The sequence below is a fragment of the Oryza sativa genome, chromosome 12 (assembly GCF_034140825.1).
Source record: "Oryza sativa Japonica Group chromosome 12, ASM3414082v1".
NCBI lineage: Eukaryota > Viridiplantae > Streptophyta > Magnoliopsida > Poales > Poaceae > Oryza > Oryza sativa.
The window spans coordinates 23440266-23466133 of NC_089046.1; the positions used below are offsets into that span (position 1 = coordinate 23440266).

Below are 25868 nucleotides of genomic sequence, written 5' to 3' on the forward strand. Positions count from 1 at the left end.
CTGGTTTTTTGCTGTCAGAATATTATTTTGTATGTTTGAACATCTTCCTGTACTTACGCAAGTGCCAGTTTGATACACACTACACAGTTTCACCTCAAATAGATACAAACAAGTTGTAAGAAACTATGTTAGCATGAAACAATTGAATGGTTAAGAAATAGTGGATATTTACTTTAAATTTGGTTCTGTTATGGAAAATTATATAACTCCCTAGTCCAACGGTAGTAAGCACGAAAGGAGATTCTGAATACTGAACCCGTTGTAGCCAGGCATCAACATTGTTATTTTTATTAGTTTTCTTTTTGTGCTACATGGGGTTAAGTGAGGCTTAAGTTTTAAGTTGCTAAGTTATTATTTTTTTATAGTTTATCTTTTGGTGCTACATGGGGTTAAGTGAGACTTAAGTTTTAGGGCTGTGTTCTTAAGTCCAAGTTCCCAACCTTACTCTCTCGCTTACAGCGCGCATGCTTTTCAAACTGCTAAACTGTGCGTGTTTTGCAAAAAATTTCTATAGAAAAGTTACTTTAAAAAATTATATTAATCTATTTTTCAAACTGCTAATCGGTGCGTGTTTTTGAAATTAATCACGCATTAATCCATTACTTCGTTTTCCTTGTCAGAGGTGAGGGTTCCCAACCCTCACCAAAGAACACAGAGTTGCTAAGTTATTGGTTTGTAAGGGTGTGTTCGCTAGTACAGGTTCCCGGGAATAGTACGCGCAGAAAACGGAACGGTCCATTAGCACGTGATTAATTAAGTATTAGCTATTTTTTTCAGAAATGGATTAATTTGATTTTTTAAGCAACTTTCGTATAGAAACTTTTTGCAAAAAACACACCGTTTAGTAGTTTGAAAAGCGTGCGTGCGAAAAACGAGGGAGAGAGGTTAGGAAAAGGAGGTGCGGAACACACCCTAAGTTGAGACTCCAGTTACAATGGTGGAATACACATGGAAGCTATATAGCCTATATATGATATAAGAGTGGAAGCTCCAAAGGTGAATCAGGAATCTTGGTATGAGATGATAGTCTTCTTTCCCTTGAAATGGAAAATTAGAACGAAATATTGCTTTTCTTTTTTACTTTTGGCAGGATCAAATATTACCATTTTTAAGATTCCAAGATTTTATAGTTTGGCGTCTTGACTTTTAACTATTTTCATGGCTTAATCCAGCTCACTCCGTTAGTGTAGCTCAACTGCATGCTTAAGGTTCATGGTGGTGGAAACTGCCTATCTATGTTCAAGTTCTAAACTTGGCGAGATGCCTGTGGTAATTTTGTGAACCTCAAGATATGACGATCCATTCTTCAGATGTACTCATATAGATATAGATAGGGAGTGCATGTGTGTGTTCGAAACACAATATATATAAGCGCCTACGTGCGTACTGTGTTTCGAAAAAAATATCAAAGTTTGACATGTCACGAGTTTGGATAGAAACGGTGGCATAAATTTCTGAGCGATCAATTATCATTTCTGTAAAAGTAGCACGGTTTCTGAACGATTTTTAATCCTAATGAAATTGCTATTGACCACATGCATGCTTCAAATCTTGAAGCATGCATGTGGTCAAAAACAATATATGGTATAATGGAGCTATGTAACCTTACTCTAACAAAAACAACATGGGTATATATAGGAAGAATTATTATATATATACGGTAGCATAAACCACATGTAATCGTCATATGTTAATCGTTGTTCTCTCACTTACACAATATATGCCTCGTTCATTTTATATGTGTGATGTGTCCATGATCAGTTCATTGCATCGAGTAACGTATGATGATTACATGTGGTTTATGCTACCATATATATATAATAATTCTTCCTATATATACCCATATTGTTTTTGTTAGAGTAAGGTTATATAGCTCCATTATACCATATATTGCTGACGTAGAATTAATTTATAATATTTTCAGCGACCAGTTAATTTTCTTGGTGGTTAAAAACAAAGCCACCAACATTACTCGTTATCTTGACAATCATGACTAAGTTACCAATGATATACTCATAGAGGGTTCCATAGAACCGCCAAGGTATACAAACTTTTCCATGTGCGTTGGCCTAACCATAAGCAAAATACTTCTCGGGAGTTCTAACCCAAACTGCCAAAGAAAATTCCCATAACTTTGCTAATTAGATGTGTTTATCTCTAATATTCAGCTACAATATACACTACGCTGTCTTATGCACGATTCGAAGTTGTTTGCAGTTTGAACCAACAACGGCACATTTTTGGGTTCATGTCATTTGATACCCTCGACACCTAAGGATATGCCCGTTGGCTAATATCAATATGATCATCACCACCAAACCAAAGTCAAAATCAATAATATATTGAGCTTTCCTTGTTCAAAGGTAACACGGATTCTGAATTTGTTTTTAAGCTTATGTAGTTTTTAATTTTATGTCGTGCTTTGCTAATTTTGTGCATTTGTTATGTGTGACTCATCAATATTTTTCAGCATTCTTGCAAGGTTGTTTCACTTCAAAATGGTCATTGGCTTAGTCTTGAGTATGATCCTGTGAGGGTGAGTTTTGCATCTGTTCATACATTTTTAGATTGGATCTGGATAGGGTGAGCTCTGCATCTGTTTATGCCTTTTACATTGGTTATGAAAGAGGAGAAAAAAAATGAATCAATCAGCTCGAGGAGTGTTTTTTTCTTTCAAGCAATAAAATGATCGATCTATACATTTATTCTTTTCCTTTCCTGCAACTAAGAAACATATATGGTGAAAACCCATAAAAACATGATCTAAAAGTTTTTCAATTCATGAAAAATTTTACTAGAGATATATAGGGTAAATTAAAGGCATGAAATATACACACAAGATCTCGAGTCCAAACTTAACTTTATTTGAAAGTAACAAACAAGACAAAATTTAGGTGAATAGCATCATATATGATACTATTTACCTAAATTTTTTCTTTTTTTTATTTCTCCCAAATATTGAAGTCGGGTTTGGACTTTGGAGTTTAGATTTTGTGTTAATGTATTTCATGCCTATATATAGAGCCTATCTCTATTTGTTTCATGAAAGAAAAAATTACTCTTGTTGAAATGGAGGCAGGACCTACTTTGCTCGATTGGAGCTAACCACATACTTTTCCTTATCATATTTATCTCACAGAACACATGACAGCATTCACGCCCATTGTACATTCAAAAAATGCATGATACTATGTGGGTTGGTTGCTATACTGTGATCTTATCCATATATAAATATATATTAAATATATATTTTCGAATGGCCTATCAGATTTGACTGGCATTATATTGATAGGGATCTTCTCCATATAAAAACATACATCTTCTCGTGCGAGGGAGGCTACATCTGCCTCCATGTTTAGGTGCCATCAAACCTTCAAACTTTATTCAGCGAAGGATGAGATATTGGAGAGAGCCAAAACGATGCCTAGATCCATAGTGCTCAAGCTAACAAAACCATCATTATTTTAATTCCTATGTTCCTATAATGTCTAAGGTAAATTTTTCTACAGGACATCACGACTTCATGGTTTTGGCGGTAACACAGCGCACAGGGTGACTTTTGGAAAAGATACTCTCAAATATTCAAATATTCTTTTAGGGAGACACTCTCAAATTTCTTTTGGTGTAGACACTCTCAAATGTTGGATATTTCTCTCTATTTCATTAAAATAATAATTTCCGGTTGAAGAGGAGAGAGGAATCGCCTAAAATGTAAAAAATATCAGCCCTCCCATCTATCTTCTCTTCTGTCTCTATCTTCCTCGGCGCAGAGGCCCGGCGCGGGCGTATGTGCAATGTAATTTTAGTACAAATACACTGTAAATTTTAGTAAAAAAAGAAGGAAAGAAATAGAGAGAAGACGGCATCAGCAAGAAAACATGGGTGTGTAAATCAAAATATTCACATGGCCCCACACAGCCTCATCGCCCCTCGCGCCCTAATCCAGCATGAAATCCGCACAAATCATGGTGTAGACCCTACGGTTAAAAAAACATCAAATACAAAGGAAAAAATCACACGACAGATATATAGAAAATTCGCCACGTACTTAACCCTAGATATATTTTCCTCTATAAATGTCTATGTACACCCTCTAGAACAATTGAGTTTTATTTAGTTGAATTTTGCCAAGTGCCATTCATATTATCTCTAGTCCTCGTTCGATTAGTCGGCGACTATAGATTCAGAGCCTCCAATAGTTGGTGTGTTGATTTGCTGGGTCGATTGGATCTACCACTTCAATCGCAACTATTCCTTTATACTTCATCACCAATTCGCAATTTTTAGATTGCATCTCACTACTAGAAAAATGATTTTTGCTAGCGGCCTATGGTGCCGCTAGCATCAAAAGGCCAGTGAAAATAATTCATTTGTGCTGGCGGACAACCAACCGCGAATGAAAATAGGGTTTCTCTGGCGGCAACAACGACTGACAACGAAAATTGGTTTTCCCTGGTGGCAATCTTAAGATACCCACCAGCAAAAACTTTTTTGGAGCGAACAAAAATGAAAATCCAGGTCCAAAATAGTTTCACAAATTCCAAATCATTGTCCCAAATAATCACAATCCCAAATCCCCAATCACAATCCAACTTGCAACATGTTCAGATTCAAATCCACATCCAAGTTTTCAGGAAACAATTCAAATCCCCATCAAAAGAGTTTATTAGATTCAATTAACATGTAAGTGTACATGCATACAAGCATTTTGAACAATAGCACAACATTGAAAAAACAGCATCAACAACAGCGCCACAGGTTTTTGTGGCCGTCGCCGACCGAGCAGCAGCTGAGATGGATCTGATGAGGGAGCCATCGGATTTGGGAACCCTAGCCGCCGGCGAGGAGGTGTTGGCGGCGAGACCATGGGATTGTTTAGTCTACATCACCCGCCCATTAGCCTTACCCTACCCTGTTCATCACACCAGTCTGATCGTGACATTTTGGTTAACAAAATGATATAAATCCATGTTTGCCTATCCATCTCTTTTGACTTGAACGGCAAGTAGTCCATAGACAGGGGACAATTTAGGCATTCTACAGGGAGGTGTAGTTATTCACTGCTAGACCTTTTTATTCTCAACTGTTACCAGAATTCGGGAATCACAAATGATATATAGATAACACTTTTTTCTTCCATATATATCAAAGATGCATCAGCGATAGATCACAGTTTTTTTTATGCATGTTTTTATCAGTGCCTCGTATATATACATCGATTATTTTTTATACATGTTTTTATCAGTGCCTCACATCGATTATTATTTAATTTTTGTTTTCTGATCACAGTATTTTCATCTCTTTGATGGTTGTTGAAAGGTAAGCAGGAACATGTTCTGCTCGATTCGGGGCTAACCACATGCCTTTTCTTATCATATCATGTACGGTTGTTGTCCCACATAATACTAGATAGAACTCATGCACATTAGTCTAGCTATATTCAAAAACACATTATAACTATGCCTGGTAGATACTAGATAGAACTCATGCACATTAGTCTAGCTACATTAAAAAACGCATGATAACTATGCCTGGGTTTATTGCTATCTATGGTGTGAGTGATAAACATCATCTTCTTGTAAGTGATGAGAGGCTATATATATTCTCCATTTCTTTCAGGAGCCATTTGAACTAGCTAGTATGATGAGATGCCGGAGGATGACAAAGTGATACACATATGCTACGGCGCCCATCCTAATCATTGCTACGAGACGTAATCTTCACTATCTCATGTATTCATATAAATGAAGACACAATATTGTCCCGGGTTATATTCATTTAAATGAAAACTGGATTGTTACTATCTTATGTATTCATATATATATGAAGACACAATATTGTGCCGAGATGATTATTCAATGGATTATTGTAATTACTAGTAGGGTACCTGTGCGTTGCTATGAGAAATTTTGTTGATCACTGGAAAAAAATCGGGCAATCCAATAGACATCCGGAAGTACGGATGGACGGAGTTTGGAGGTGGTTTGACGGTCAGACCGGCAGGGTCCGAGTTCGAGTCTGTTTTCGTCGGGTCTCGGGTTTCCTTGTTCGGGAAGGCTTGTTTCGTGTTTCCTTTGGTTTCTATCCCGAGTTTGGCATGGAGAAGGGCCTGTAGAGGGCAAGACCAACCCTTATTTAAGGGACAAGGCCGGTTCATTGTAAAACCCCCGAATACAATCTACTTGAATCGTTCTTTTACTATGTTTTCTATTTTACCCTAGTTTAGTCCATCTTTGTCGGTTTGCGCCGTAAAACATCCGCCGCCACTGCGAGAGTGCGATACCTCTTTGTAGGTTTGTCCTGAAAACCTTCCGTTTTACCCACGAGACGGGTAGTTATCCTCATATTGATCTAAATCGGCCTAGAGGCTGATTTTGATCTCTAAATCGGCTCCGCTAGCCGGTTTAGTTGTTTTTCTACAAAACCCATCTTGATTTGGCCCTTTGGCTAGATCGAGGTGGTTGGCGACTCTAGGATCACCGCAAGGCATTTAGGTGCTGCGATCGTGCTTGTCGACTTGTCACAAAAAGTTGCCAACACGATTTTTGGCGACTCCACTGGGGAATCGATCTATTCGGACATATTACGGCCGAATTTGCTTTAACCTAGTCGTTTCGTTGAATTAATAGTTTCTACCAAGCGGCCGAAATTAATCTACGCATCACGCCGTCCGCCGCCGCTGCGAGAGTGCGACAACTCTTTGTAGGTTTGTCCTAAAAACCTTCCGTTTTGCCCACGAGACGGGTAGTTATCCTCAAATCGATCTAAATCGGCCTAGAGGCTGATTTTGATCTCTAAATCGGCTTTGCTAGCCGGTTTAGCTGTTTTTCTACAAAACCCATCTTGATTTGGCCGTCTGGCTAGATCGAGGCGGTTGGCGACTCCATATCATCGCAAGTCGTTTAGGTGTTGCGATTGTGCTTGTCGACTTGTCAAAAAAGTTGCCAACACGATTTTTGGTGACTCCGCTAGCCGGTTTAGCTATTTTTCTACAAAACCCATCTTGATTCGGCCCTTTGGCTAGATCGAGGTGGTTGGCGACTAGGATCACCGCAAGGCGTTTAGGTGCTGTGACCGTGCTTGTCAACTTGTCACAAAAAGTTGCCAACACGATTTTGAGATGCTTATGGCTAAGTACAAGAAAGGATTAGCCGGTCAACGATTTGATAATCAAACTAGTGATTCAAAAATACCAAGATCATCTCGTTGGAAGAGATTTGGTCAAACACCAAAGCAATCGGAGCCATCAACTATACCAACTCCATATAAACCTCCAGTTGTGATGCCATGGTATCCATATCCAATGTTACTATATGGTTATCCTTTTATGTATTATATGCCATGGATGCCTCAACCACCTATGCCGTGTCATCAAGGATTGAAGCAATCACCTAGGACGATACCAAGTCATTCTAACTCAAGACAAGACCGTTTCCCACGAAAGAATCGGTCCGGTCGATCAAAGGTGAAAAAGGTGTGGGTGAGGAAAGACCAAAAAGTGGGACATTTCCTTTCATGACGCCTTGATCGGTCCTAATGTATTGTGTAGTAATCACGTTGAACTCGTTCCCGCTCGTCATAGTTGATGAATAAATTCCTTGATTAAATCCGGCCATATAACTCATAGCCGAAATTGCTGACTGAATAGATTAATATACGGTCCTTGATTTCCGTCGGTATGCTACTGTGTGTATGTAGCAAATATTTAGAAATTGATGCTATTCTCTAAGCTAGCAACACAATCCGAACCATCACTTGGTTTGGCTATTCCATTATTGTCTAAATTAATAATACAATCCGGACCAACACTTGGTTCGGCTATAATGGTTGTTGCATCATTATCTAAGCTAGCAAGACAATCCGAACCAACATTTGGTTTGGCTATAATCGTTATGGCATCACTGCACAAATTATTAACACAATCCGAACCATCGCTTGATTCGGCTATACATGATATTGCACTATCATCTAAACTAGCATGTAAGCTACTGTCATCCACTCGGCTTTCCTGAGCCAGAGCTTCATTCAACACATGATCAACATCAAGAAATATCTGGTCATTCAATCTCTCTTTAATAGAATCAAGCAATCCATCATATGCAATGTTGGCCAAATCTTTGTCAGTTATTTTCAAACTAAAACATCGGTTTTTAACATCCCTAAACCTTTCAATATAATCAGCAACAGATTCATTGTATTTGTGCCTAACCGATGTTAAATCAAACAACCTAAGCTCAGTCTCACTAGTGTGGAAATAATCATGAAATTTTTGTTCTAATTGAGCCCAGGAAGAAATAGAATTTGCCGGTAAAGAAGTAAACCATGCAAAAGCAGTACCGAACAAAGATAAAGAAAACAAGTGCAATTTACATGTATCCCAATTAGCCTCACCACATTGCGCTAAAAATTGATCTACATGCTCCCATGTGGTCCTACTATCCTCACCACTAAACTTAGTAAATTCAGGAATTTTATAACCACGAGGATATGGGATAATATCATAAAAATTAGGATACGGCTTTTGGTACTCCCTAGCACGATTCCTTAGCTTTGCGAAATTCTCCCTGATAGTATTTCTAAACCAATCCTCCACAGTTTCAGGCTTTGGTGGATCTGGTGGTGGACTTGGTGGCCTAAAAGGTGGTTGTTGCGGCACAATATTGTTATATTGGCCATACCTAGTATCGGGAGGATATCCCCTATTAATATCATTGTAGGCATTAGGGATATGTGGAATAGCATGACTAACAGTATTAACAGGTGATGAATAATAATTAAAATCAGTACTGCTAGTCGTGGTATGAAAACCTGGAGAAACTCCCAGGGAACCGGTCTGACCGGCCCATGGCTCGGTCTGACCGGTGGTCAGTGGTGCGGACAGACCGGCCACAGGAGGTCCGATCTGGCCAAAATAGGGCACGGTCTGACCGGCTATGGTAGGCACGGTATGACCGGCATAGGATGCGGTTAGACTGGTGTCATGACCGGTCATACCGTTAGCTAGGTTTTGCATATAGCCGATTCCTGTGTAATCGGCTGTATAATCACCCATTGAACACCCCCCCTAGCATTATAAGCATATTGTATAGGAGCAAAACTAGAAGTAGCATATGCATGTACACAATGATTATTAACGTTTTGAATAGCAAAGGACGGGTTGGGCGAATCGAAGGTGAAAAAGGTAAAGAAGGTGTGGGTGAGGAAAGAAGCTAAAGCTCCGGAGGTTGTTACTATCAAGGAAAAGTCTCAAGATGTTCAAGTACCTACCGGAGATGCGGCAAAAATTATACAAGTGGAGAAGACTGAGGCCGGCACCGTTACTGTCAACATTGGCGGTCTAACCGAGACAGCTGGCCGGTCTAACCGCCAGTCTACGGCCGGTCTGACCGATCCTCCTGGCCGGTATGACCGACGGCTTGCAGCCGGTCTGACCGGGCCCAGAGGCCGATCAGACCGAGGGGCATTAAAGGTGAGCGGGAAAATTGAGAGCAACACAGGAGCTTCTACATCGACCAAAAATATTAAGAATCATTGTTTAGCTCCTGGAAAACAACCATAGCCGAAGTGGATACCTTCCGGCTTATCTCGCTCTCAAAAGAGGAGGCTACAGCGTCTTCGAGCCATAGGTCAAAAGAAAAAAGAGGCCGAAGATGTAAAGAACAAAACATGCAATAATTTAGAGCCTCGAATGACACCTAAGCGAGTGTGGAGACCTAAAGAAGTAAAAGTTAAAAGATCGGTGATTTCACGGAGTAGCGATGGATTCAATTCGATGAGACAAGAATCATCGGTCATTAGAGATAAGTCTCCTTCACATGATGCTATGGATGTTGGTGCGGTGTTCGTCTTGCCTTCGAAATCCTGCAATCAAGAAAGCTGACTTTGCTTGGGGGCAAGACATTAATATGCTCGTGAAGAAACCAAGAGAAGATGAACGGCGATGGATACAACATCACATCTTTGAGCCGCCGTTTGTTGGATGCTAAGGCAAGGTATGGGTTTATTGTGTTCATCATCATATTATATGCCTATGCCATGTTAGAACATTGCTTGATATTTAGCACATGTGTGTTTTGCTTATCAAATCCATATTATACATAAATGTTGCAAATGCCAGTTCTAAGTAGTGGAATTGGTAGTTTGGCATATAATTTGTTTCAAGTATGATTTGGCTCATGAGTCTTTAATATTTATTTAAAGCCAAATCGTATGTGTTTTTATGGATCACCATATAAGATATAGATATCATATGTATTGCACCATGAAAGTTTTGCTTATTAGTAATTCGGCTAATGTCAATGGTCAATGTGATGATTTGTTCTAGAGTTATTTTATTTCAGAACATTGGCATTGTTAATATTTTGCATACATGCTCAAGCCGATTACTTACATTTGTAGTTTATTGGAATCTATGCATGTGATACATATGACTTTGGTGATTCATTATTGATCATACTTCAATTGGCTAAGTGTTTTGATGCCATGATGATTATTGTTTCAAAAGCCATTTGAATTAGTATTCATCTAGACATGTTAGTTGGATGTTATAGTTTTTCATATGTCTAGAGAGAAGGAATTTTGGTCCAATAATTTGATACACCAAGCATCTGGCTATTATGTGAAGAAAAATTATATACCAAAGGCCGATGCTTGATTTTAAAAGTTTGGACGAAATTGGCAAAGTCATAGACCAGGGGCGGTCTGACCGGCATTGCACGGCCGGTCTGACCGGTGGTACCGGCGGTCTGACCGGCTCTGCATGGCCGGTCTGTCCGGGCAGACAGGGAGGTCTAACCGGCATTGCGTGTCCGGTCTGACCGATCTCGGGCAGAGAGCTGGGGGCACGTTATAATTGATTTAAAGACCGAATTAATTGTGAATTCAGACATTTGTGCCCATAAGTCAGATAGATTGGAGAATCCCTTTGAAAAGAATATTTGAAAGATCCTAGTCTTGGGATTGATCGGAAGATTCGGCGGCAAGCGCTCAAATATTATATCGCCGAAAAATAAATGGAGTATTAATTGGATAATGATCAATCTGAAGTTGCTAGGAGAGTAGTACATGAAGGGATTTGTGAAATTCATCAATCGGCCCGTAAGATAAATTGGTTGCTTAGGAGAGTGGGGTTTCATTGGCCAAAAATAATTGATGATTGTTTCAAATGTTATAGAGGGAGTGAAGCTTGTTAACGGATTGGCAATGTTCAGTTAGCGCCTACCGCTGTGTTGAATCCTATCATTAAACTATGGCCGTTCCGAGGTTGGGCTTTAGATTTCATTGGTCAAATTTATTCTTCGTCATCAAAAGGGTATTGGTTCGTACTAGTTGTAATGGATTACTTCACTAAGTGGGCCGAAGCCGTGCCACTCGAGAATATTACTTGTACGGAGGAGGTAATTGACTTTATTTTGAAACATATTGTTCATAGATTCGGTATTCCTCAAACGTTAAAGGAGCTTCTTTATGTCCAAGGAAATGAGAAGTTTTGCCGAATCTTATGATATTAAGTTGTTGAGTTCTTCTCTTTACTACGCTCAGGCTAATGGATAAGCCAAGTCGAGTAATAAAACATTATTGAAATTGCCGTTTTGCCAGTTGAGGTAAATCTTGTCTCTCTTCGGTATTTCAAGCAAGACGACTTGTCTGTTGAAAATTACAAGACCTTGATGGGAAGCAATTTTGAAGACGTCATCGACAAGCGTTTGAAGACTTTGAAGGAGATGAAGACACTTCAAGATGGTATTTTCAGAGAGCAATTAATGAGAGATAGCTTGAAGAAATACTTACCGAGCATTTGGTAAGATGCTTAGGAAGTCCTATGGCCGGTAATTGGATTATCGCCCTGAGATAACATGTTCTATGCTTTTAGGTTCACGTATGTTCACCAAAAAGGCAGGGGGCATGTGTTTACACCCAAATTTGGCACCTATGAACGAAATAGGGAAAATTGCCAAAGTTTGGAAAGTGCCGGGTTTCCTTCACTAGGGCCGGTCAGACCACAGGTATGTGGGCGGTCTGACCGGCTAGTAGGACCGGTTTGACCGCAGGTATGTGGGCAGTCAGACCGGCAGGGTCCGAGTCCGAGTCTGTTTTCGTCGGGTCTCGGGTTTCCTTGTTCGGAAAGGCATGTTTCGTGTTTCCTTTGGTTTGTATCCCGAGTTGGGCATGGAGAAGGGCCTGTAGAGGGCAAGACCAACCCTTATTTAAGGGACAAGTCCGGTTCATTGTAAAACCCCCGAATACAATCTACTTGAATTTTTCTTTTACTATGTTTTCTATTTCTATTTTACCCTAGTTTAGTCCATCTTTATCGGTTTGCGCCGTAAACCGTCCGCCGCCGCTGCGAGAGTGCGACACCTCTTTGTAGGTTTGTCATGAAAACCTTCCGTTTTGCCCACGAGACAGGTAGTTATCCTCATATTGATCTAAATCGGCCTAGAGACTGATTTTGATCTCTAAATCGGCTCCGTTAACCGGTTTAGCTATTTTTCTACAAAACCTATCTTGATTTGGCCCTTTGGCTACATCGAGGTGGTTGGCGACTATAAGATCATCGCAAGGCGTTTAGATGCTACAATCGTGCTTGTCGACTTGTCACAAAAAGTTACCAACAAAGTGCTTCGGTTGCTGCTGCTGCGACTTATTTGATAATTGTAACTAATCACGATTAACATGATCGAGCCGTGCCGTCAAAAGCGAAACAATGAATCCATTGGCTGGCTGGTTGCTTAGTTGAACCGTAACAGTCAGATGTTATACGGGCCGATTAGACCCATAAGGTCCATAGTTTGTTTCCTTTCTCAATTAATTTCACGGGTGCACAGAGATTAGGCCCATAAGGTCCATAGCTTGTTTCCTTTCTTAATTAATTCGTGCACATAACCAAGCAAAATATTCCATGGCGGGTGTTGCAGATCTGCTGCTTGGAGTGCCACATATCTGATACAGAGAGAGCTTCTTGGCAGTGTGAAGATCTGGAGGTGCTTGAAAATGCTGAAAAAAAAAAGCATGGGAAAGATCCACGTGCAATGTACAGTCTCAGCCTTTTATACCAAGAAATTGGTGAAATTAGAGGCTGGATAGGAATTGAGGAGTTGGCTTCTTTTAGCTCGAATACTATCTGCTCAGACACAGTTTGCTGATGCTAAAACCATTATTGATGCGGCTCTCGATCAGACTGGGAAATGGAGTCAAGGAGATTTATTGCGAACCAAACCCAGAACTCAAGGCTGCACAGGGCTAACTCAGGGACTGCTGTCGAGACATACACCAAACTTCTCGCTGTCATTCAACTCAGAACCAAAAGTCTCGGTGCTGGGATCTTCTTGGCAAAGGTGCTTTAAAAATTCTATTTTGAAATTCATCAGAGATAATCAAGTTTCTTGCACAATATCAATTACTCTTACACTAATAGCTCTTGAAACTCTACTGTTTCTGTTTCATTAGTTATCTGGTAGCATTTTCTACCAGCTGAACACACAATATTCTACGTTCATTTTAATTCCCATTTTCATGGCAAGAGAATAATTCCTTTGATGTAACCTACCTGATCTCCTTTCTGAAAGCATATTATCTGTTTAAAATGTAATCCCGAACGATCACAATTAAGAAATCACATCTCATTTTTTCAACCAGCAAACATTGCCCCTATCAATAAATTGCATGATCCACACTTTTTATCAGTAAAATCAACTACAGAAATCACAAATGCCAGCAACACTTCTGCAGGAAGACAACAGAGCATGTTCAACCAGTGCCATTGGCAATGATAAGGAAGCTTCTTGCGTTGCTCCTTCCAGTTTACATTCACATCAAGGAACCAAACAGCTGGTAATCAGAGTAGTAAAACACAGTACTGGCTCATGGTTTATCTGAATGATGGAGTATAAAGTAAGTATAGTGCACTACTCGTATACAATAGCAATTAATATTTAGCAGAAAAAGAGTGTGCATATAGGTAAAGAAGGTATTTCTTTGAATTGTTTAACAAATTGGTCAGGAAGACGTGTGAAGAACAGATCAAATGCATTGTTTCTTCCAGGGAATTGATTAAGTCAGATATGCTGTAGTAGGAGACTTTCCCTCCTGGTAATAACCACTCTTTCCATGTATTTTAGAAAATCGTGGCCATGTACACCTATTTGCTCTAAGGTTCATCAAGATAAAATGAAGATCATCGTAGCTTGAGCCTGCTGTACGCAAGGGCCAGGTGTTTTTCCATAGCAGAACAAATGTTTATTGCTTAAACAAATAACAGTGAAAATTATTCAAAGGAAATGATTATCGGTCAGTCTAGAATATCGGAATTACCACACAAGCAATTCACTTGTCAATGTCAAAATTTGACCAGATGTATTGCTTATAATATCAATTTCCATTATGTCGAATAATACACTGTTCATCCAAGGTGTACATATATAACAATAATGAGATGAGTTGGCCTTACCTTGATGCAATGTAGAAGAATCGTTCACTTCCAATTGGCACGTTATTAAATCAGCAGCACTTTTTTTGGAAAGCTCGCAAAGTGGGGCTGTTCACACGACGAAAAAGTGACCGAAGATACTTTTTATTAGTACATATATATATTACAACTCAAGCTAAAGCGGATGCTAAAAGCAAAATATTGGATCCTTTTAGGTACTTACCTACATCACTATTGGTAGCAGACTTATTTAAAACATGACTTTCCTCCTTCTTCCGTTTTCTTCTCTCACGGTCATTCTTGTTCCTCTCATCCTTTTTCTCCTGGGTCAATGATGCGTACTAGTTTCTAGCACGCTTTCTTACAACTTTAGCATGGGTAAGGTTAGTAACATCTCCATGCGAACCTGTGCACATGGGCAAATTGCTGGGTGTACTGAAGGACGTATCGCGGTCATCCGCAAATGGTTGACTATTAGGCGTAACTATACGATGCATAACTTTATGGCCCACATCAAAAGAATATATTCAGTGTTGGTTGATACAGATGGATATATCAAATTAAATTAGGAAACACACATTCTGATGAAGCATACCATTTGAAGCAGTTGGAGTGTTTTGTTCAGAGGTGTCACAGTTATCTCCCCTAGCCCGCGTATTTCTCGCTCCGGAAGCAAGAGGGACTAAGAAAGGAACACATGTGTGAAATTAGCATGCAAAAAAACTTTATTGTACTTTGAAATAAAAAACATTAAAATTTGCTGCACATTAACCAGTTAAAAGAACATGATCAGAAAGAAACCAGCTGATGCTTTGAGTCTAGCCCACATCACACACATATAGTCTGCACATTGGTGTTGGTGGATATAGATGGAGATTGAATTAAATTATTAGAAATCAAACAATCTGATAAGTATACCATTTGAAGCAGTTGGAGTGTTTTCTTTAGAGCCGTGACACTCTTCGTCGTTTCTTCGAACAACACATAACGACTTGGCTCTACCCTTGCCCCGTCTATTAGTGAAACCGAGACCACTTGTATTTGTTATATCAGCAAGAGGGTCTAAGAAAGGAACACATGGTCGAAATTAGCACACAAAGAATTTTTGCATATGGCTAAATAAGATGCACATAGCTAAGCTAAGAAACTCAAACATGATGTTGTACTTGATGGTGCAGCGCCCCCAACAAACTCTTTCATTTTAGTATTCCCCAAAATCTAGTTCCGAAACCAATCATTATGGAAAAACTAAAAGCTTCAGATCCCATAGCAAAGTTAAGAAGGGAGCGGTGAAGAAATTGGTCGTACCTTCAATTCAGGGAATGAGATTGTGAGGGATAGAAGCAGCTCTTCGCAGTGATACGTGACGAGGTGTGGGCAGTGCTACCGTCTTTGTGGATCCCGCCTACTTTATGGTGGTAAGTAAATTCTTAAGATGTTTCAAAACAAATTTAACAATTCAACATGGAATTAATCTAGCGTCAATCGCAAGAATCACTTCAAAATATATGGATGATACTGGTATCACCATGAGTCATGACAGCTGATCTGATTCAAAACAGAAAAACAATGTGAGTTGGAATCCTATATTCCTATATATATCTATATAGTTGATCCACACTAAGTGCAATTAATTTGATTTTCCTGTGATATGGTTGCTCCACGTCACTAAGATTGCTTTGGATCGTTCGATTAAAATTGCACGGCAGGAGATTAGGTCGTTTCTGATTCCTCCGTTGGTGGAAAACACAACGGATGACATGCAGCTCCCTGGCTTTTCTTTCTCGGTCTTCCATTCTGATCGCTCCACTAACCCCTGTAACCGATGAAAATAATGCAACCTCCTAGCGCCCTGACAGTTGAACAGCTTCGTTCTCGCCTCCATGCTAATTAGCGTGCCACAAATCAAAGGAAACCGAAGCAGGCAGCTGAGAAGGCCACCTTAATAACAGCCCTGCTTTAACAGCTACATATTCAGTAGCTCCCCAGGGACAGCTTGAATTTTGGGGTCCATCTTTCTACTTCTGTAGTATAGCGCGCTCTTCCTTTCAACATCTGCCCAATTTGCTCGAGAGCTTCAGTTTGCTTCGTCATCGACGGTGTTAGACAATAATTAGAACTCAATTAATCACACGTTATTATCACCTCGTTTTGTGTGAAACACTTAATCTTTATCTTCATCTTAATCTTTAGGAGATTCAAACACCACCATAAGGTTCTCTCACTCCTTCCTGATAGCAGATTATTTTTTTATCAGCTGATTTTTTTTGTCCCCCACAAGGTTTAGTATTTTTTTCCCCTAGGAAGACTCTCCTCTTTTACGAGATTATGCATTCTTACTTCTCATTGGATTTTCAATACATGTATTTTCCTTAATAGCCACCGAGTTTACAATACCCTTGCTCTCAATCTTTCTACTTTATTTGTTTATCGGCAATGAGAATTATGTTGTCTTTTCTCAGATTATGGTACTGTGGTTCGAGAACATTTGAAGAATCCACTCTGTTTCCTTTTTATAGCACAATATCAGTTATTATATTCATTCAATGATGTGATTTGATCAACCATGATAACAATCTGCAACAGTACTACAAAGGTACTCCTTATTATTCAGTTCAGAACTATTAACCCGCTTTTATGTTCTCATGAGGTATTGTTACTTTTCTTGAGTATAGTGTACAAGTATATGTGTATAAACTTTTTATGCTTTTTGGATCAGCATTTCCTTGGTTACCGATTCAATGCATCAATCAAAAGCTGCATAATTTATTTAGTTCATCAAAAAGTAACTTTGCAGGGATAATTTCATCTGTTCACCTGAAAAAAAGTGCGCAGCAGTACAGATTGAGGTAAAATCAATGTTTCGTAATGGTTTCATTCGTTGAATGTCGCTTCATTTTGCTAAAAAAAAACGAACATATATGATTTGCTCTATGTTTGATATAAAAAAAATTTATGTTGCCTCATTTTTACAGTTTGCAGCTATTTGTTTCTGTTTCTAGGGCATTTAGCAATGTCACATCATCTATACACCAGCTTGCTACAGCCTACGTTATCTTTGGCTGATGTACCTAAACTTAAGTTAACTATTTTAGAAATGTATCGGTGATCCGCATGTTTCAGCAAATAAAACCTGATAAGCACTTGCTGAACATCTTTATATTTCCTTCCAAGTGTTTTCAGTTAACAGTTGCCTTAGTTCCCTATCTTACATATATATATATTTATCGACAACATTCCACAGCAACACGCACTACTACGGAAATCATCTTTCGTGGCGGTCATTTTTGGTTTTTCCTAGCGGAAATTGCAGCCGCCACAAAGCAAAGTTCAGAGAAAATATCAATCTTCGCTAGCGGTTATCGGCCGCCAGCGATAATCAATTTTCGCTAGCGGCTGTATTATACCGGCCGTCAGCAATAATCGATTTTCGCCGGCGGCTGTGTTATACCGGCTGCCAGCGATAATCGATTTTCGCTGGCGGCTGTCTTATACCGGAGGGAGTACAACGTTAATTTGTAAACCCCTAATTTTTTAGATGGTATACGTACATGGAATCAGTGTTCGATCTGCATCCGTCGAAGTGCAAGACAATAATTATATTTTGTGAATTTGCCATGTGTGACTTATCGATATTTTCCAGGCTTCTTACGAGGCTATTTCAGTTCAAAATGTACTGGAGTAGTTATTATTAGCTTAATCATGCGGATGGTGCCATGAGGCTGTACGTCTGTTGATGCATTTTTAGATTTGGATCGATCTGGATGCCGCAGAGTCGAATCCAGCGTCTGCTCTTGCGTTTTTAGATGCCATTTTTATTTCACAGCAGACAAGGCTGCACTCACAGTTTTGTTAGTTATTCACCTTCAGAAACCCAGGCATGATCATTACATGCCCTCTCACTATATATATATATATATATGCACCTCTTACGATTTTGAGAGAGAGGATACAATTCTATATTTTGATATGTCATTTTATTTTGATTTATCGACAAAATGAGAATTTGGAGAGAACCTAATTCAAATCTATTGACGGATTATACACGAACACTTAATAATATATTAAAAAATAATGATTTTTATACATGGTAGGCCTCTAATGTGGATAACAACTTTACTCCATGTATTGATCTGTCATCTTTGTCATCTATGACACCCAGTTAACAAGCTTTGGCAGCTCAGTTTGAATCTTGGCACCCTACTTTTTTCCATATAATCTTTTAATGTGGCGTAAGAGATGATGCAGCAAATTGATTTTATCTTATTCGATGCACCAATTTTATGATGCGGCAAATTGAATGATGCGGCAAATTGATTTTATCTGACTCAATGCACCAATTTAAATGTAATTCTCATGTATGCAGATAAGCAGGAGGCAAATCAATCTAGATTGATATCACATGCATGAAGGTTAAGGCCTTGTTTGTTTTAGCTTAATATTATTGCAATCTAGATTATTAAATCAGATTACTCTAATCTGAATTATAATAAGCTGAGCTGCGAGCTGTGTGTTTCTCTGGATTATTGGAGAATCTAAAGGGATTATTGAAGACATCTAAGGGCAGTGGATCTGTAGCCACCGTCTGAAAAAGCTCCTCCAGCAGAGATTATTAGATTATACTGGATTATAGATTATAGTAATCTATTTGTTTATTTCAGCTTACTCCTGATAATCCAGATTATAATAATTCTAAGCTGAATCAAGTAGGCCCTAAAGCATCAAAGATTTTTCATGCAAATTAGAGAGTCCAAGTCCCAAACGTCAATTTAAATTGGAACTGAAACGGAGTACTAGACAAGCCTGTGGACCGGGCCTCCCTTCTAATTCCCTCGTAAAATCGTACGCACGCACACTTTCTCTCCCAATTCCCATCTGCGCGGGCTGCTGCGAATTGAAGCGAGCTAGGACATGGGAGGGAGAGGACGCCACACGCACGCCTGCAAAGCGCAAGGCCGGCCCTGGGCCTAGGCCGGTTGTGCGACCGCCTAGGGCCCAGGCCGGTGGGGGGCCCATCAATCACACCCCCTCCCCACAACAGCCCAGCCCAGCGGCTGCGGCAGAAACCCAGTGTGCTGAACCTGCGGGCTACGGCCTGCTATTTCGCGCAAGCGCAAGCCCAGGAGGGAGAGGGAGCGCTTTATTTTCCGTTTTTTTTAACTACTTTGCTATATCTTACTCGAAAGATTTTTTCTTATCTCTTACTCGATTTTCTCACTTGTGTATTTTCTTGTAAGTTACGGTGTAATTTATGAAACTTACATTATAACTTTTGTAAGTTACCGTGTAATTTTTAAATCTTCGCATGTAAGTTTTCAAATTTGTATTGGATTTGGTTTTTTTTTCTTGAAGATATGGTAATTTAGTGCTCATTATGGTGTTTCTTAGTTGCTTTTTGTCTTTTACTGTGTCTATCAGATTTTAATCTAAAGATTAAAAATATGTGTGATACGATTATAAAAATTTTTCGAAAGATGCAAAGGTGCTCCCTGTTTATAATTGCGACTTCTTTGGCGTCTTCGTTTTCTTTGTTTGTTTTTTTTTTCTTTCCGCAAATCACGACGTACTCCGCCTCTGGCCCTCCGCGACCACGAGCGACTCGCTGACTCCCGGCCACCGCCAGTCACGCGTCGCGCGCGCGGCCGCGCCAACGACGTACGCCGCACGGCCGATCGACGTACGCCGGATCGCCGGACTCGCCTCTCTCACGATCTCGGCGTCTCTCCTGGACCTCTCCTGACAGTGGACGCCGACGCCCGGGGCTACAGGAGGAGGGCAAACTGAGGTTAAAGACTTCTTGTTTGTTCTTGTGTTATTTCTTCAATTTTTCGAAGAAATTTAGGTTAGCGACTTATTACTTATGGACTTAGGATTTTCTCGCTTGTATGATTATATGATTTTTCGATTTTTCCACTCTAAAAGTTAGGTTATAGAGTATATATATTAGAAGTAAAAAAAATAGCATCACCCCTTAAGGGCCTATAGTGTCGAGTTCGTCTAGTGCCTTCCAAATGTCAAGACCGGCCCTAGCAAAGCGGAAACGGTTTTCTGGTTAGGGTTCGCGCCGCCCCCATCTATCTTTGCATGTTGCTCTTTCTAATCATCAATTTCGAATTCCTTTATAATTAATCAATTTCGAATTCCTTTATAATTAATCCTGATCGAGAGAACATTATCTCTTTTTCTCGTAATGTAATGCAGCAGAAGTTTCGTGAACATTATCTATTTTTCTTGTTGTAATGCAGCAAAAATTTCGTTTCTCCATTGGACTAGCATTAATTAATTTTTGCATTCCATTGCCATCCAAACTTGATGCAGATTCCACGGAATTTTGCTATTATGGGTCGCAAAGAGGCGACCGACGGCGGCAGATTTTTCTACGACTGGCAGAGAGGCGACCGACGGATGGTTGTTGTGACGAGGGCCACGAAGAGGAGGTTAAAGGAGGAATCCTGCGACCCGGAACTGAGAAAGATGAGGAGGGTGGAGGAACTGAGGAGGTTGAGGAGGCTGGAGGAGGAATCCGGTGACCCGAGGCTAGGAGAAGACCTGATAAGCCGCCTCCCAGACGATGTCCTCAGGGGCATCATCACTCTCCTTCCTACCAAGGATGGCACCAGCACCCAGGTCCTCTCATGACGGTGGCGCCCGCCGCCCGCTCTGGTGCTCCGTGCCTCTCAATCTTGAGGCTTAGGTCAATGGCGAGACAATGGGGAAGGATGTGGCCGCCATCCATGACACGCTTCGAGCCCACGAGGGCCATGTCCGTCGACTCTCCCTCATCTGGAGAGATGGCCACGACCGTTGCTTTCCTGTCGTCGAATCCATCCTTGGATCCCCCGAGCTTGACCGCCTCTAGGAATTTGAACTGTTCTATGATAATGTTTGCTCTCAAAATCCTCCAGTTCCACTATCTGTACTCCGTATGTCTGCTGCTCTATGTGTTCTCAGGATTCGTTCAACGCGTGATGGTGCACTTCAGTTTCCCATGGAGACTGCTTGCATGCTTGATTTCCCACACCTCAAAGCGCTCACCCTATCCAATGTCAACATCATGGATAGCGCTCTCCATGGTCTTCTTTCGCGATGCCCTGTCTTGGAGAGCTTGGTGTTGGTTGGGAACAGGTGGTGTCGTTGTCTCCATATTAGCTCCTTGACACTTCAGAGCCTTGGTGTGTCAGATGGTTTTTCCTCGGTAGAGGGGAAGCTGGAGAAAGTCACTATTGTGGATGCCCCACTCCTAGAAAGGCTTATTATTCCACGTGACAAATGGCAGGATGACTTTGTTGTTCGGGTTACTCAGGCACCGAAATTGGAGGCATTGGGCTATCTAAGCGATGGAATTTCTAGACTTGAGATTGGGACCATGGTTGTCCAGGTAGCAACATGCACATATTCCATAGGCATTTATATTTCTCGATTTATTTTTTTCTTCATGCTCCTCGCTCATACATTTCATTTGCCATGTCTATTTCAGAAACTGGTGCCTGTTAGTCTCTCCAATGTGGTGCGCACTGTAAAGATTTTGGCCATTAACACCAATTTTTATCCGAATGTTGTTATTGACTTTATAAAATGCTTTCCATGTGTGGAGAAGCTATACGTCAAGGTAGGAATTTTCTCTTTATTAAAATAAGTGAGTAAACACCCATTTTGTTCTATTGTGCGCGTCTTGGCATTGGCCATCTTCTTGGATCGATAGGCATATCATGTTTCTATCAACTCTTAATTTTTTTCCTTGGCAGGTGCGCTATTATGCGTACTTCAATAATGTACAACAAAATGTTTCACTTGAGTGCCTTGATCTACACCTCAAGATGGTGGAATTTATTAACTATCAAGGAAATGTGGAAGATTTGAACTTCATTAGGTTCTTTGTGTTAAATGCTCTAGTGCTAGAATGTATGAAGCTTGTAACCCGTCGTAACAAATGCGACGTGAAATGGATTGAAGAACAACATCAGAAGCTACAGCTTTATAGTGGAGCTTCACGGAGAGTTACATTTGATTTCCAAGCTGATTATGAGGGAGATAGTTTGGTACACATGAAGCACATCAGTGATTTGACTACAAATGATCCATTTGATAGATCATTCTGTAGATGCCGTGATGAGGAAAGATGAATTCCTTTGAAGCTGTTGATCAGTCATATATATACTTTGGTAAGTATCAAGAACATGTTAGTTTACACGCCTCAAAATCCTTTTTTGTTTTGGCATATTTTGTTGCAAGCCTAGGATATTTATTTTTCCAAAGAAGTTGAATGACATCCCTATTCTGTTTTTTTTTTCATTCTTTCTGATTTGCTATGACTGTCTGTTCCTCACCTATTCTACACAAAACAAAATTATGGTGGTTTTGCTACTAATTAGCCAACTGCCGGTTAGATACATACTACATTAATTTTCACCTCTAATGAATACGAGCAAGTTGTAAGAAACCATGTTAGCAAAAAAAATTGTATGTTGAAGAAATAATGAATATTTACTTTGAATTGGTTGTTTTATGGAACATTAACTAACTCCCTAGTCGAACGGCAATAAGCACGATTGGAGATTCTGAATATCAAATCCCTTATAGCTAGGCATTAACATTGTTATTTTTATATTTTTCATTTTGGTGCCACATGGGGTTTCAGTGAGACTTGAGTTTTAAGTTGTTAATTAAGCTATTGGTCCGTAAGCTGAGACACCAGTATAGGGGTTTAAAAAAAGCAGATGCTCACTTATTATCCAAAATTCCTTCATGACAAGGAGCTGCCTTGTTCTTTGTTCTTTTACAACGAAGAAGTTTTTTTTCCCCTGCATGATAATGGCAGCAGAAGTGTTCTGTCTGCTTTACCACCGTGATTCAAGAAAGGAATCCTCTCAATTATACTATCTATGTGTGTATATATATATATAGTGGTAATAATAAGTTTGCTAATTGTTTTTGTTTGGATAAAAAAATAGTTTTCTACCATTACACCTGTTTTTTTTTTGTTTTTGCTATGTATATATGGTACTTGAAAGAAAAATCTGATTGCAGTGTTCTGTTTGCAGGTGTATGCACATATTATAATGCTGCTACTAGATGGAAAGGAGTGCTACTGCTGCTGCTGCTGCTACAGAGACAGCCGATTGTTCTTATGAATTCTGTTAGGCCCAACTATCTACTATTTTTGACGTCTTTTGGATAGTTCAGTAGAGATTTAATCATTTAAGTTATGTCATTCAATGCACTCTGTTTATAAATTTTGTTTTGTCTTTCGTCTCAAATCCTGTGGCCATGATACGACTGAGGTTTAATTTGAGCGGAATAACCACTTGATGATCGGTAGTGGGTAAATTTAAGTTGCTTGTATGCAAGTGTAGTATGAATTTGATGGGTTAGCGCTTCAAATGCTATCAGTTGTAAGCTTGCTTGGCACGGTGGGATTAGGCTGTGGTGAGTACTAAATTATGTGCTGGACAGGTCAAGATCCCATCTAGAGAAATGAATTTGGTGAGTACTAAATTTAGTACTTTTTAAGCTGGACAGGTCAAGATCCCGTCTAGAGAAATGAAATTTCTGCCTAAAAAAATGAAAGTATTCAACAATTCAGTTCAATTTACAAACAGTACAATTTTATACCCCGTTTGTAAAGAAAAACCATGTGTCTTGAAAACTAGGAGTGAAATAAAAATACAATTAACTGCACAACCTTACCAAATTTTCATAATTTTGGAGCTAGTGCATTGCCCTTCTTTTAGTCATCTTGGCTTTTAGGTTTGGACCGGTCGATGCATGCAACTCAAAAAGCTAAAAGAGCCATAGGTCTCTAGTTCAAATCCTAGGTAGTGCACAAAATAAAAGTTGCAACATACTTATATTCCATGTCTGAAATCAGGGGAGCCTCCGCGTAAGGGGTGTGTTAGAGTAGAAGTGAACGATCGGTGTTTGAGTATAAGTGAAATGCACTCTACCTGAGGGGGTGTTGGAGCATAAATGAATTGCTGGTGTTTGAGTATAAGTGTATTGTCCGGCTCCCTCATAGTGTGGTGCCAGCTCGAGGCAACGGTGAGAAAAAGGAACCTCCAGCACTAGTGGCGGTGCGACTTGAAGAAGAGAAAAAGGGAAAAGGAGATAAGAGACTGGATGAAAGAAAAAAATAATAAATGAAAAGAAAATATTCCAAGTGGTTCTATAATTTGTCAATCGGCATAAGAGTTAGTGACAATGCCACACCCACGTCTATGTGGCATGCCACATCAATGTCACATTAGCGTCTAGGAGGGGTCGTGGTAAATTAGGATCAAAATGACTCAATTTAATAAGTTTTGAGATCATATATCCGGTATTTTAAGAGTATGGGATTTATATAACCCACATACAAATTTTAAAACCGATCATGCGCTTCAATATAAATGGAGGTGTAATTTACTATGACAATAAAATCGTGCTGCTCCTATTTGCTTAATTTGTCAGCCAGCTTGCTGCATGCCAGGGCTGGCAGGAATAGCGAGAAAATTATGTATGTGTTAGTTACCGTCTAATTTTGACAATTTGACCCTTTGAAAAAACTAATTTTATAAATGAACCGTCCCCAAAACTTATTTCGAAAATGACCTTTTTTTTTTCAGCGCCAAATCATGTGGCGCTGAACTTAGACACCTTAGCGCCACGTCAGCTGGCGCTGAATGCCGTGCCACGGCGGATGGGACGCTAAGTCAGCGTGCCAACATACATTCAGCGCCAAGCTATTTGGCGCTGAGGTGTCTAAATTCAGCGCCACATGATTTGGCGTTGAGCAAAATGGTCAGTTTTGAAATAAGTTTTGATGGCGGTTTATTTGTAAAAATAGTTTTTGCAAAGGGTCAAATTGTCAAAATTTGTGTTAGTTACCTCTCACAACATTTTACTTCTATTGGATAGTTGTTCAATCGGACAGCAATCTTTCTGGCACGCCATTTTGTCATCACACCATTTTTCTTCTATTAATGGATAGTAGTTTGATCACACAACAAGCTCCCTGTCATGCCATATGTGATTCTCATTCTCCCTATATATGTCATTACAAATATAAAAGGTGATCCATGTTTCCATAGATATGTCGTTGTCTATTAATTCAGCAATGAAATGAATGAGATATTGAAGTGGCCTACATATGTCATTACAAATATAAAAACATGTTTCCTTATATATGCCGCTATCTATCGATTCAGCAATGAAATGAATGAGATATTGAAGTGAGCCAAAGTTATGTTCATGTTATACTCTAAAGAACTGTATTCACAATTCAACGCGTACATGGAGGAGAACACTCACTTGTATGTTTTTATGCATGTTCTCAATCCAACATGCTGGAAAAAACTCATCGAACATGTCATGTTATATAGTTTTAGATAAAACTAGATCGAGATCCGACGATTTACGGTGGATAACAGCGGGGACCAATGCATAATTAATAGAACTGTAGCTT

At 39.7% G+C, this 25868-nt stretch overlaps 2 pseudogenes; one reads left to right on the plus strand and one right to left on the minus strand.

The window, feature by feature from the left end:
- Positions 1 to 13630: 13630 nt before the first annotated feature.
- On the minus strand, positions 13631 to 15628 carry LOC107279687 (uncharacterized; annotated as a pseudogene).
- Positions 15629 to 20833: 5205 nt separating this feature from the next.
- On the plus strand, positions 20834 to 22551 carry LOC107276399 (F-box protein At4g22280-like; annotated as a pseudogene).
- Positions 22552 to 25868: the final 3317 nt, after the last annotated feature.